The following is a 13,288-nucleotide window of genomic DNA, read 5'->3' as shown; positions in this document are numbered from 1 at the left end:
TCGTGCACCGTCGTGAGCAGTGCGGATCTCATAGAAAAATATTCTTTCTCTGCGACATCCCAAAATTGGCTGGCGTTTTCCACCGCGTGTCTAGCTCCTCTTTCAGCAGCCCCAGATACAGATTGATATCGTTCACTGGTTGTTTCGGCCCTTCAATTAGCATACTCATGTGAATGTACTTCCTCTTCATGCACAACCAGGGGAAAGGTTGTACATCCACACAAACATAGGCCAGATGCTATGTGTGCTTCTCTGGTTGCCAAACGGATTGACTCCATCGGTGCTCGCGCCCAGCACGATGTTCCTTGAATCGTCCCCAAATTCTGGGTGTTCAAAGTTCAACGCTTGCCACTGGCTCGTATCCTTAGGGTGACTCAGCATCTTGTCTTTTTTATTTATCTCCGGATCATTTTCGTCATCTTCTCGCTTCTTCTCCTCCTTATTCGCGTGCCAACGCAGGAGCTTTGCTAGCTTAGGGTTCGCGAAATATCGCTGCAGACGAGGAGTGATCGGAAAGTACCACACCACTTTTCGAGAAGCTTTCTTCCTCTTCTTGTATCGAGTGACGCCGCACACCGGACATATGGTAGACTCCGCATGCTCGTCCCGATAAATGATGCAATTGTTCATGCACACATGGTATTTCACGTGCGGTAAATCCAGAGGACACACGATTTTCTTCGTCTCCTCGAAACTGGTCGGACACTTGTTCCCCTTGGGAAGACGTTCGTGCCAGAATGACATGTTCTCGTCGAAGCATGCGTCGGTCATTTTGTGTTTTACCTTCATCTCCAAAGCCATGAGCGTTACTTTCAGGCGGGTATCCTCGGGCCTGCATCCTTCATACAATGGAGTAACCGCGTCTATCTCCAGTTGATCCAGCTTGGCTTTCTCTCGAGCGGTAGCTCTTGCGTTATCCGTCTACTTGAGAAGCAGCTCTTGAATATGAGGGTCCTGCACCTAGTCCATCGATGGTCCATCGTCGTCTGCTCCGGCATCTTCATCTTCCTCATCATCATGTCCGGCATCTTCTACATGATGACTGTGTACAGTATCACCGTCGTGATCATGTCCTGAAGATTCTTCGTCTTCTTGCCCACCCTCGCCGTGGTGGTTGTCTTGCTGCCCTTCCTCATTTCTTACCCGGCCCCCATGGATGACTTCATAGTCATCTTCATCACCTTGCCACTGATAGCCATCCATGAAACCACGCAAGAGCAGGTGGTCCCGCATCTGCCCGGAATCCGGGTCAGCAATAAGGCTCTTTAGTTTGCATCTTCGACACGGACATCTTATCTCCTTCTAGTTTTTTTGAAGCATCTCGGCCTTCGCGGAGCTCAAAAACCTATTCACGATGCCTTCGGTCATCGTGCGGACCATGGTCGTCTGCGGGGTAGAGCAAAACGATATTTTAGAACCAAGAAAAAAATTGGCATGACTTTCCCTAAAAATAGGATCAAAAAGAATGCATAGTGCCAAAATTCTCGTCGAAACGGAAATGAATCAACATTCCGGCAAAATATTGGCAACTATCGCATTTCAAATACCGGTACCTGCAAATACAAACATATATGCAACACCACAAAAATATTCAACACCAGAAACATACATAGATCTAGCTAGGCCATAAAAAGTACATATGCACGTTGTTGGATGGAGAAAAAAAATAGATCTATAACATAAAGATAGCTTTCCCCTTACTTACCTATCAAAAAAAGGTAATTTAACCACTTAATTTGGATGAATCTATGGTGCAAATGAGGTGAGGAGGAGGAGGAGGCAGCGGAGACAAGCTTGGAGGAAGAAGTGGAGAGAATGAAGTGGGGAAAGTGAGTATGTAGTTGTGGTTGTCCAAAATATCTAGCTGGTCCCAGGTTACTAATGGCGCATCACCCATAAATGCGCCATTAGTAACTCTGGTTAGTAATGGCGCACCAGCTTGTGATGCGCCATTAGTACTTTTGCAAAAAAAAATACAGTAGTGGCGCACGTGGTGAGTGGTGCGTCATTACTAGTTAAACTAGTAATGGCGCACTGTTACCTGATACGCCATTAGTATTTTTGGAAAAAAATATATGTTAGTAGTGGCGCACCATTGGTGTGGTGCGCCATTAGTGTCTATATTATCTATAGCCCTTTTCGGCGCACCAGCACATGGTGCGCCACTGCTATATAGTAGTGGCATACCATATGTCTGGTGCGTCATTAGTGTCCATATTACCTATAGCCCTTTTTCTAGTAGTGCAAAGTCTATTTTAGGTGACTTCCACCAAGTTACAGTACATGGGGTTTCTACTGTCTTGTTTACCTAACATGAGCGTTTAGAATTCTTTAGCCAGAACAGATTGAAAATGAGAACAATGCGAGCATGGCCTGCCTCTTCTTCAACCATCCACCCCTCTTTATTCCTCTTTCCTTTCGTCACCCCCATTTTCTCTACTGTCTAACTCCCTATCTACTTCCATTGTACACAAATTAACCAAGTAAGGAACTATTTGAGGAATTGTTATAGGAACATTTTTGTTTTATTGGGGCACGATGCATACACAAATTCAGCAGGTCTTATTTTTGTGTCTAATGTTTGCATTCCTCAATCTAATGCATGTTCTTTCTTCTTGTGCATAATGAATACTTTTTCTAACGTTTTATTTTTTACCTATTTATAGGTTGTACATGCCATCATGAAGTCATGCACGGTTGGTACATATTGGTGTTGTAAACTATTATTCCTGTGTGTCGGCGTGGTAGGCGATAACTACAGCAGTGCAGTGTAGCACGACACGACAACCAAAACCCACAAGAACATGAGAACATTCTGTAGTTTGTGTGATACAAGTTGAGGACCCTAGGGATGTTAACTATAGGATATCTACAAATTCTTTTTTTGTTTGTAGAATGTCGGTAAATCAAATATCCATTTGCTTTTGTAGGATGTTAGAAAATTCAATGTGACTGCCATTGCAACTCGTCAATGTATGTACGAAATCTGTAGTATCGCTCTTTGAATTTTGTACGAGGTTTTCTGTTACAAATAACAAATATTTTGAGCACTGAATTTTTTCAATTACATGTTCACTTATGTTGCACTTTGCTGCGATTGTGTCGACCTGTATGTAATTGGAACACAACCTGAGGGTGAGAAGTGGGCAAATATATCACCAACACAACCTTAGCATGGCTGTCTTTTCAGCTGTGGCAGGGAGTAATTGCCCCACTGTTGCTTGAATAAATATTTGAAAGGTTGGAGCAAAAAAAAATCTGGAATCGCATCATGTGAACACTCAAACAGTTTAATATATTCATGTGGTCTAATAAAATTCCAAAGGTTAAATTTTATAGTTTAGTTAGCATAAGCATGCACAGATGTATGGCTTCCCAATGGGATTAACAAGCGGATGAGCTGGGATTTCGACATCACTATCCTGGGAAGAAAAGCATGGGGGATGCACCATCTCCACCAGTTTTTGTGAGCTTCCCGATGCCTCTTATGCCCATAAGCACTTCTCTACTTGGGAAACGAAGTGATCAAGGATGAGGCAAACACATTGGATGAAAACTAGACAAACCCATCACTAGTGACGTGGGAGGAACAAGTTTATGTAATATTGTCAAGTAAGATGGATAAATTAAGGCAACTTTTTTCGCAGGTAAATTAAAGCAATTATGGTGGATGGTTCCCGAAAACACGCTCGCGTTGGAGCACTTGGCGACTAGGCTGACTGACTGGAATCTCGCCCATTAAAATTCCTTGGGATCCTATACTTCTATTAGTGTCAAACGTATTCATTGAATCTCGCCGTGAATTTGTTGAGTGTAGCTCTCCAGCTTTTCTGTACTGATATTTTCAAATAGCATAACCAACACCTGGTCGACCTCAACTATCCAAGACCCAAAAATCCAATGAATGCACGCGCCTCCCACCCCTCTCTTCTCCCCACCAACCCTTCTTCCTCAGGCCGCCAGTTCTTCCTCATCAGTTCTATCCCCAGTTACTCTATTACAACCAATGCGCATTCCTCCCAAATCTTCTGCTACACTTGTTCATCCTGTTTCAAGCGTGGAACAAAACCAAGAGGAGCTAGCTATGGTCCTAGCTTGCCGGGTCCTGCAAGACCACAAGCCACAACCAGCTACATCACGTGCCAGAATGCATGGCTTGGTGTCGGCGGCTAGGGCGGACATGTAGGTGTGGGAAGAAGACTGCCGTGCATAACGAGCAAATCGAGGTGAGTGCCGTTTGCCGCAACATGTTCGCCCTGGTTGCCTAGTCCATGTACCGTTTCCCGCGGCCAGCAAGAATGCAATTATGCTACACTTACAGACACTTGCCTACGGATTGAGGTTTATGGACAGACGTGACACCATTTTGTTAGCCCGATGGAAATCAAACCGAAGCCCAACACATCAGCACGTAGCCTTCTTCCGTAGCATTCATCCAGTAAGTGTCTTGCACTGCTCCCCGACACGCATGAGCTGGTCGCTTCCTCCAGCTATGTGTAGTACGTCGTCCGTGTCCTGGTCGTGCTCGTCACCACCAAGCTCAGCATGGCCATGCTCTGCCTCAGCAACAGTGCTTAGTGTTGTATATGTCATGCTCGCCCTGGCCGAGGTCGTTGGCTTTATTCTCTAGGCATCTTTGACATGGGCTTGCGCATGACCAGCTTCCCCAAATCTGACCTGGGCTTGATGGCCATGAACATGCTCCACTCCGCCTCAGCTTGCTCACATGTGACACAGCAGAGTCATGGGGGCCTAAATAAAATGTGATTCGGTGTTCCCTCGTTGTATACGAGTGAGTATTTATCCCGTATTGGTACAATGTAACTTAAATTGCATTAGTTGCATGCATCCCGAGACAACAACGGATGTGTAGATTTTAGGTGGGTGCAGACTCAAGAGCTCCTCGTGCGTGTCCGGATGATAACTAGCCACACTAGCTTATGAATAAGATGTCAGACACTCTTTAAGAGCTGAGACGAAAAAAATGCATCTCTCAGCTTATACCTAGAGTTAAAGCTTTTGTAAAGGGAAATAGTATTTGGCAACAAAGCGGTAAGTATGAATTTATGTTGTGGAGCATGACTTCTATATTCATCAATCGCGCCATACCATGAACATAGTCAGCAAATGTTTAGATTAGAACTGTGAACTGCGTGAATTGCGCAAATCACCACTTCTAGGGTCGTTAATAATAACCTACTTCAACTTTAAACATATTTTTCATATAACCACACAATATTGGCTAATTACGTAAACAAGCCCAAGATCTCACGTTTGATGGTATGCTTCACAGGTATGACCCACATGTCAGACATCACATGGCACTGATTCCTTTTGGCCACATCATCCATCAACTCTCGCTATGGATTGGATGGAATGCATGAGCTTGCTCATTCCTTCCACAACATAGTAGTAGATCAACATATATGGTGTGAGCATCTCGTGACTATAAAGTGAGAGGCTGAGAGCATTCTAAAAATATCAGGTTGACCTGACCTGCTACCTTTCTTATGGGTCTACGGACCTTTGTGCAAAAGTTGAACATTTTGTCGCCTAGCCGGGTCAGCACATGGGATGACGCAACAAAGGAAAAGAAATAGACGGGCTACATTTGTACAAAAGGCCATGTGTCTGAGTTAAATTCCATGCATAAGAATGAGACAAATCATTGTATTCAAGTGGAATAAAATGGACCCATCAGAGAAAAATATGTATCTAGTGGGATGGGAGAATGAAGGCTAATTGTTTGTACCCTCTCTAATTACTAGGTTGTAAGGTGGATCGAGTGCTGAATTTTGCACGAGGTTTTCTTTACTAATAACAAATATTTTGAGCAACACCTACTTTTTCCATTTACAATCTCACTTATGTTGCATGTTGTCGTGATTATGCCGATATGTTAGTAATTTGTTCAAACCTGGGAGCTGGGCCAATGTAATATTTAATTCATAGTTTTAATGTTTTTCCTCTATGGCGGGGAGTAATTTTCCTTGGCGTTTCTTGAAGAAATCTTTGAAGGTTGGAGGAAATAAATGATCTTGAATTTCCACCCACATGTGAACATTTGAACAGTTCAATAAATTGGTACCTCTTATAAAAAGACTTTGAGATTAAATATAAAATCTACGTAGCATATGCATGCACAATTGTCTGGCTTCCCAACGGCGTATTCTTCCTTCATAGGTTCCCCATGCAGAGCTACTTCTGATAGGTTTTCAAACACCAAGTTTATAGAATGACTCCTTGCATATATGTGGGGTTAAGGTTCAGTACCGTTTCTTATTACTAGGTCAGAAGGTAGATAGTCGAGTGATGCATGACTTCACGAAAAATAACATGGATAAATTAGGTAATGATGATGGATGGTACCTAGCCACGTGCAAACTAGCTTATGAATAAGGAGTCAGGACTCTATGAGATGAGACGAAAACATGCATCTCAGCTTATACCTAAAATTGAAGTCCTTGTAAAGGGCAATAACATGTGGCAACTGAGCGGTACTATGAATATGTATTTTGAATAGTCTCGGATGGGGGAACTGTATTCATTTTCTTTTGCCTATAAGGCTTTTCAGCCTATTCCAAGATGGGCTCAAGTGAACCGGAATTACATGGGACACAAGAGAAGAGATAAAGAAAAAAACCAGCACACACACCGACAACACACAAAGCAGTGAGAAACAAAGGGGTCACTCGGGGAAGCCTCTGAGATAGTTGCCCGACAAGAAGAACCAATAATCATGACCCTAGCACAACGACCACCAAGTGGAGCCAACAGAACATGATAGCAGGAAAGAAGTCACAACATAAGGCATCAACAGCGTAATCAAATAGCATCAGTCAGCCAAGACCAAACTATGATACTGCATCATCGACATAATCGAAAAGTGGCGCAAACCCGGGACTGCAATATAAAATCCTAGACAAAATAAAGTAGTGCACCCCTGAGTTTTGCAAATCATATATTCTAGCACTGACAACTGCAAATAACTATATTTTATGCACTAAATTATACTGTAAGTTGGTCAAGCCACCTAGAAAAAAATCTTACCCGTGAGAGATTGTATGTGACACATGTTCGTCCGCACCTCACATGATTTACTTTAGAGTATTACTGAACTCTCGTGCATGTACAAAACAGGTAAAAGCAATATGATTTTTTTATGAAAGGAAAATGAATATGATTTCCTTCTATCCCTCGATCATCTTGGTAGACAACTACGTCGTTCAGTTTTATGATAGCTGAAATCAAAGAGGAACACAGTTAATGAAACCAGGTATGGGGATATGGGTCTCAATTTCGCTGTGTCGAAGAATTTGGGGCTAAAACTACTATTTAAAGTTCCATGACCACACATATATGTTTTGGTGAGCTTCCAGACACCTCCTATGCCAATGAATAACTGAGAAGCCAAGCAAACAAGACTGAGACATCTCATAGTTCCAGTGGGAAGCTTGGACGTGTGGGAGAGAAAATCTGAGTGTCATGGGGGAGGAAGTTCATTTTATATTGGGCTAGTAGTTTGTACACTCTCATTACTAGGTTGTCAGGTAGATATGCAAGCGATGACTCTGAAAAAAATTTAATGGGTAAAATAAACTAGCTGTCTTATGAATAAGGTGCCCGCGACTCTTTAAGAGTTGAGGTGGAGAACGTATAGCTCTCGCGAGTTGAGGTTATCGTAAGGGGTAATAACTAACATTGGGTGCAACTCCAGAGTAAATATTGACCAGTTTGTAAAATGAGAAAGACCCTCTAAAGTGTTGAGTGCTCTCATGCTAGGAACGATGCAGTGAGAGACATGATCTAGTTGAAACTTGTCATGCAGCAGAAAAAATCGGTCGAAAGACATGCCATCACAGAAATTATGAAATTGAAGCATGTGATGCGGTAGAAACATGAAAGTTGTTTTTTTACTTGAATCTTATAGGATAACTATGTACTGGTTAGGAAAACACGTAACATTTGGAATTTGTGATCTGGGGCATGACTCTTGAATTAATTAACGAATCATGATATATGTTGAATGCAACCGGAAGTTAATGCATCATCAGAAATTAAACGTAGGCGTGTTGACTCTCTGATTGCTCAACATCCCATAGAGTAAAAAACAGAATTGGTAACTTGATCCAGGACTCCCTTTTAATTATGTTCCCCTTCAATGATGGCAATTTCCGAAACAAAAATTTATGTTTTAGAGAGAAAAATTACGCTTTTTGTTGTATAAGGCATGATACTTTTTGTAAATCTTTCTTGGAGTCACATAGCTAATTTTTATACCTTATTTCACTTTTTCTATGATAGTTGTTTTTAGAACATGGCAATTTTAGAAATATTTTCTACCGGTAACATGGTGATTTCATAATTTTTCTCTTTCCAAACATGGCGTATTTAGGTCCACATGCATAATTTTACTCTTTCCAGACATAGAATAACTACAGACTCCTTTGTAATAATGCTGCCACAACAAGCTTTTAGGAAACTTTTCTTGCCTATTATTGACAGTTTTTGTATTTTTTTCTACTTTTTGCACATGGTAATTATGGATTTGTTTTCCATTTTCTAAGAAAAAAATTATTTTCTACATTTTATAACTTTTGCATGGCACACATTTATTTTTTTACCATGAAAATTTATTGTACATGTAATAGAAAATCTAATTGCACATACCACGAGAATTTATGTAAAAATACCATCATAAATTATTTCGGGCCATGCAAATTTATTAGGAAAAACAAGCTAATTTTTTTGTGTACCATCGCAAATAATTTTTGAACATACCATGGCAAATTTTATGAACTTACCATGGCGAATTATGAGACTACTTCACAAATTTCCTTTTACTTTCCATTTTCTTATGAAATGAGTATTTGGTAACTCCGGCTTTGTGATGACAAGCAACAATCTTTTCAAAAATTTGCAGTACTTTTTGAAAAATAATTGCCCCTTAATATTCCACTTGACCATTACATTTTTTGGACATTGCCATGATTATTTAGTAGTTACATTAGTTTGTAATGGTTTTTCATTATATGTTTTTAAATATAGTTTGGCAAATACTTTCCATATATCTGAGAGGGGTGTCTTGGAGGACGAGCTACCTGACGCTCCAAATCCCAGCCAAGAATTCGCCCATTGGGATGTGTGTGTCGTGGGTTTTCAATCATATACGGTGTCAATTCTGTTATGGCATGTCTCTCTTTAAATGGTTTTTGTGATTGATGACAATACATTTGCTAATCGTGTGCGTTGAGCATTCAGATATTCATTCATTGGCACGAGACGACTCATTCCCCTCAGAGCTCAAAGTGAAGATAGTGTAGTTCTCTTTCATTTCGGTTTTGGTGGACTTGAGTCGTAGGAGACACCGTACTATCAAGAGGGGCCTGTATCGGAAAGGCTAGGGTGGAATCACATGTACACATCTCTTTCGCACCCCTAGCTCCTTCCCTCTTCTTGGAGTTTGAAGGAAATATGCCCTAGAGGCAATAATAAAGTTATTATTTATTTCCTTATATCATGATAAATGTTTATTATTCATGCTAGAATTGTATTAACCGGAAACATAATACATGTGTGAATACATAGACAAACAGTATGTCACTGGTATGCCTCTACTTGACTAGCTCGTTGAATCAAAGATGGTTAAGTTTCCTAGCCATAGACATGAGTTGTCATTTGATTAACGGGATCACATCATTAGAGAATGATGTGATTGACTTGACCCATTCCGTTAGCATAGAACTTGATAGTTTAGTTTGTTGATATTGCTTTCTTCATGACTTATACATGTTCCTATGACTATGAGATTATGCAACTCCCGTTTACCGGAGGAACACTTTGTGTGCTATCAAACGTCACAACGTAACTGGGTGATTATAAAGGTGCTCTACAGGTGTCTCCGAAGGTACTTGTTGGGTTGGCGTATTTCGATATTAGGATTTGTCACTCCGATTGTCGGAGAGGTATCTCTGGGCCCACTCGGTAATGCACATCACTATAAGCCTTGCAAGCATTGCAACTAATGAGTTAGTTGCGGGATGATGTGTTACGGAACGAGTAAAGAGACTTGCCGGTAAGGAGATTGAACTAGGTATTGAGATACCGATGATCGAATCTCGGGCAAGTAACATACTGATGACAAAGGGAACAACGTATGTTGTTATGCGGTTTGACCGATAAAGATCTTCATAGAATATGTAGGAGCCAATATGAGCATCCAGTTTCCGCTATTGGTTATTGACCGGAGACGTGTCTCGGTCATGTCTACATAGTTCTCGAACCCGTAGGGTCTGCACGCTTAAAGTTCGATGACGGTTATATTATGAGTTTATGTGTTTTGATGTACCGAAGGAGTTCGGAGTCCCGGATAAGATCGGGGACATTACGAGGAGTCTCGAAATGGTCGAGACGTAAAGATCGATATATTGGACGACTATATTCGGACATCGGAACGGTTCCGAGTGATTCGGGTATTTTCGGGAGTACCGGGGAGTTACGGGAATTCGTATTGGGCCTTAATGGACCATACGGGAAAGGAGAGAAAGGCCTCAAAGGGTGTCCGCACCCATCCCCATGGGCTGGTCCGAATTGGACTAGGGAGGGGGGGCGCCCACTTCCTTCCTTCTCCTTTTCCCTTCCCTTTCCTTCCCTCCTACTCCTACTACTTGGAAGGGCTCCTAGTTCTACTAGGAAAGGGGGAATCCTACTCCCGGTGGGAGTAGGACTCCCCTAGGGCGCGCCATAGAGAGGGCCGGCCCTCCCCTCCTCCACTCCTTTATATATGGGGGCAGGGGGCACCCCAAAGACACAACAATTGATCTCTTGATCTCTTAGCCGTGTGCGGTGCCCCCCTCCACCATAATCCACCTCGATCATATCGTAACAGTGCTTAGGCGAAGCCCTGCGTCGGTAGAACATCATCATCGTCACCACGCTGTCGTGCTGAGGAAACTCTTCCTCGACACTCGGTTGGATCAGAGTTCGAGGGACGTCATCGAGTTGAATGTGTGCAGAACTCGGAGGTGCCGTGCGTTCGGTATTTGATCGGTCGGATCATGAAGACGTACGACTACATCAACCGTGATTTACGAGGGTACGTGGACAACACTCTCCTCTCTCGTTTCTATGCATCACCATGATCTTGCGTGTGCGTAGGAAATTTTTAAAATTACTACGTTCCCCAACAGTGGCATTCGAGCCAGGTTTTATGCGTTGATGTAATATGCATGAGTAGAACACAAGTGAGTTGTGGGCGATATAAGTCATACTGTTTACCAGCATGTCACACTTTGGTTCGGCGGTATTGTTGGATGAAGCGGCCCAGACCGACATTACACGTACGCTTACGCGAGACTGGTTTTACCGCCGTGCTATGCACATAGGTGACTAGCAGGTGTCAGTTTCTCCAACTTTACTTGAACTGAGTGTGGCTATGCTCGGTCCTTGAGAAGGTTAGAAAACACTAACTTGACAAACTATCGTTGTGGTTTTAATGCGTAGGTAAGAACGGTTCTTGCTCAGCCCGTAGCAGCCACGTAAAAACTTGCAACAACAAAGTAGAGGACGTCTAACTTATTTTTGCAGGGCATGTTGTGATGTGATATGGTCAAGACGTGATGAGATATAAGTTGTTATATAAGATGATCATGTTTTGTTGAAGTTATCGGCAACTGGCAGAAGCCTTATGGTTGTCTCTTTATTGCATAAGATGCAAGCGCCAAATAATTGCTTTACTTTATCGCTGTGCGATAGCAATAGTTGCAAGAGCAATAGTTGGTGAGACGACCATGTGACGACACATTGATATAGATCAAGATGATGGAGATCATGGTGTCATGCCGGTGACGATGGAAATCATGATGATGTTTTGGAGATGGAGATCAAAGGCACAAGATGATGATGGCCATATCATGTCACATATTTTGATTGCATGTGATGTTTATCTTTTATGCATCTTATCTTGCTTTGATTGACGGTAGCATTATAAGATGATATCTCACTAAATTTCAAGATAAAAGTGTTCTCCCTGAGTATGCACCATTGCCAAAGTTCATTGTGCCCAGACACCACATGATGATCGGGTGTGATAAGCTCTACGTCCATCTACAACGGGTGCAAGCCAGTTTTGCACACGCAGAATACTCAAGTTAAACTTGACGAGCCTAGCATATGCAGATATGGCCTCGGAACACTGAGACCGAAAGGTCGAGCGTGAATCATATAGTAGATATGATCAACATAAGTGATGTTCACCATTGAAAACTATTCCATTTCACGTGATGATCGGTTATGGTTTAGTTGATTTGGATCACGTGATCACTTAGAGGATTAGAGGGATGTCTATCTAAGTGGGAGTTCTTAAGTAATATGATTAATTGAACTTAAATTTATCATGAACTTAGTCCTGGTAGTATTAGCATATCTATGTTGTAGATCAATAGCTCGCGTTTAGCTCCCCTGTTTTATTTTTGATATGTTCCTAGAGAAAACTAAGTTGAAAGATGTTAGTAGCAATGATGCGGATTGGATCCGTGATCTGAGGTTTATCATCATTGCTGCACAGAAGAATTATGTCCTTGATACACCGCTAGGTGACAGACCTATTGCAGGAGCAGATGCAGACGTCATGAACGTTTGGCTAGCTCAATATGATGACTACTTGATAGTTTAGTGCACCATGCTTAACAGCTTAGAATCGGGACTTCAAAGACGTTTTGAACGTCATGGATCATATGGATGTTCCAGGAGTTGAAGTTAATAACTCAAGCAAATACCCGAGTTGAGAGATATGAAGTCTCCAACAAGTTCTATAGCTAAAAGATGGAGGAGAATAGCTCAAGCAATGAGCACGTGTTCAGATTTTCTGGGTACTACAATCGCTTGAATCAAGTGGGAGTTAATCTTCCAGATAAAATAGTGATTGGCAGAATTCTCTAGTCACCATCACCAAGTGAATAGAACTTCGTGATGAACTATAGTATGCAAGGGATGACGAAAACGATTCCCGAGCTTTTCATGATGATGAAATCGATGAAGGTAGAAATCAAGAAAGAGCATCAAGTGTTGATGATTAACAAGACCACTAGTTTCAAATAAAGGGCAAGGGGGAAGAAAGGGAACTTCAAGAAGAACGGCAAGCAAGTTGCTGCTCAAGTGAAGAAGCCCAAGTCAGGACCTAAGCCTGAGACTAAGTGCTTCTACTTCAAAGGGACTGGTCACTAAAAGCGGAACTGCCCCAAGTATTTAGCGGATAAGAAGGATGGCAAAGTGAACAATGCTATATTTG

The sequence above is a fragment of the Triticum aestivum genome, chromosome 5A, assembly GCF_018294505.1.
Source record: "Triticum aestivum cultivar Chinese Spring chromosome 5A, IWGSC CS RefSeq v2.1, whole genome shotgun sequence".
In the NCBI taxonomy this organism is placed as follows: Eukaryota; Viridiplantae; Streptophyta; class Magnoliopsida; order Poales; family Poaceae; genus Triticum; species Triticum aestivum.
The sequence above is the reverse complement of the archived record's forward strand: the minus strand, read 5'-3'. Positions refer to the sequence as shown.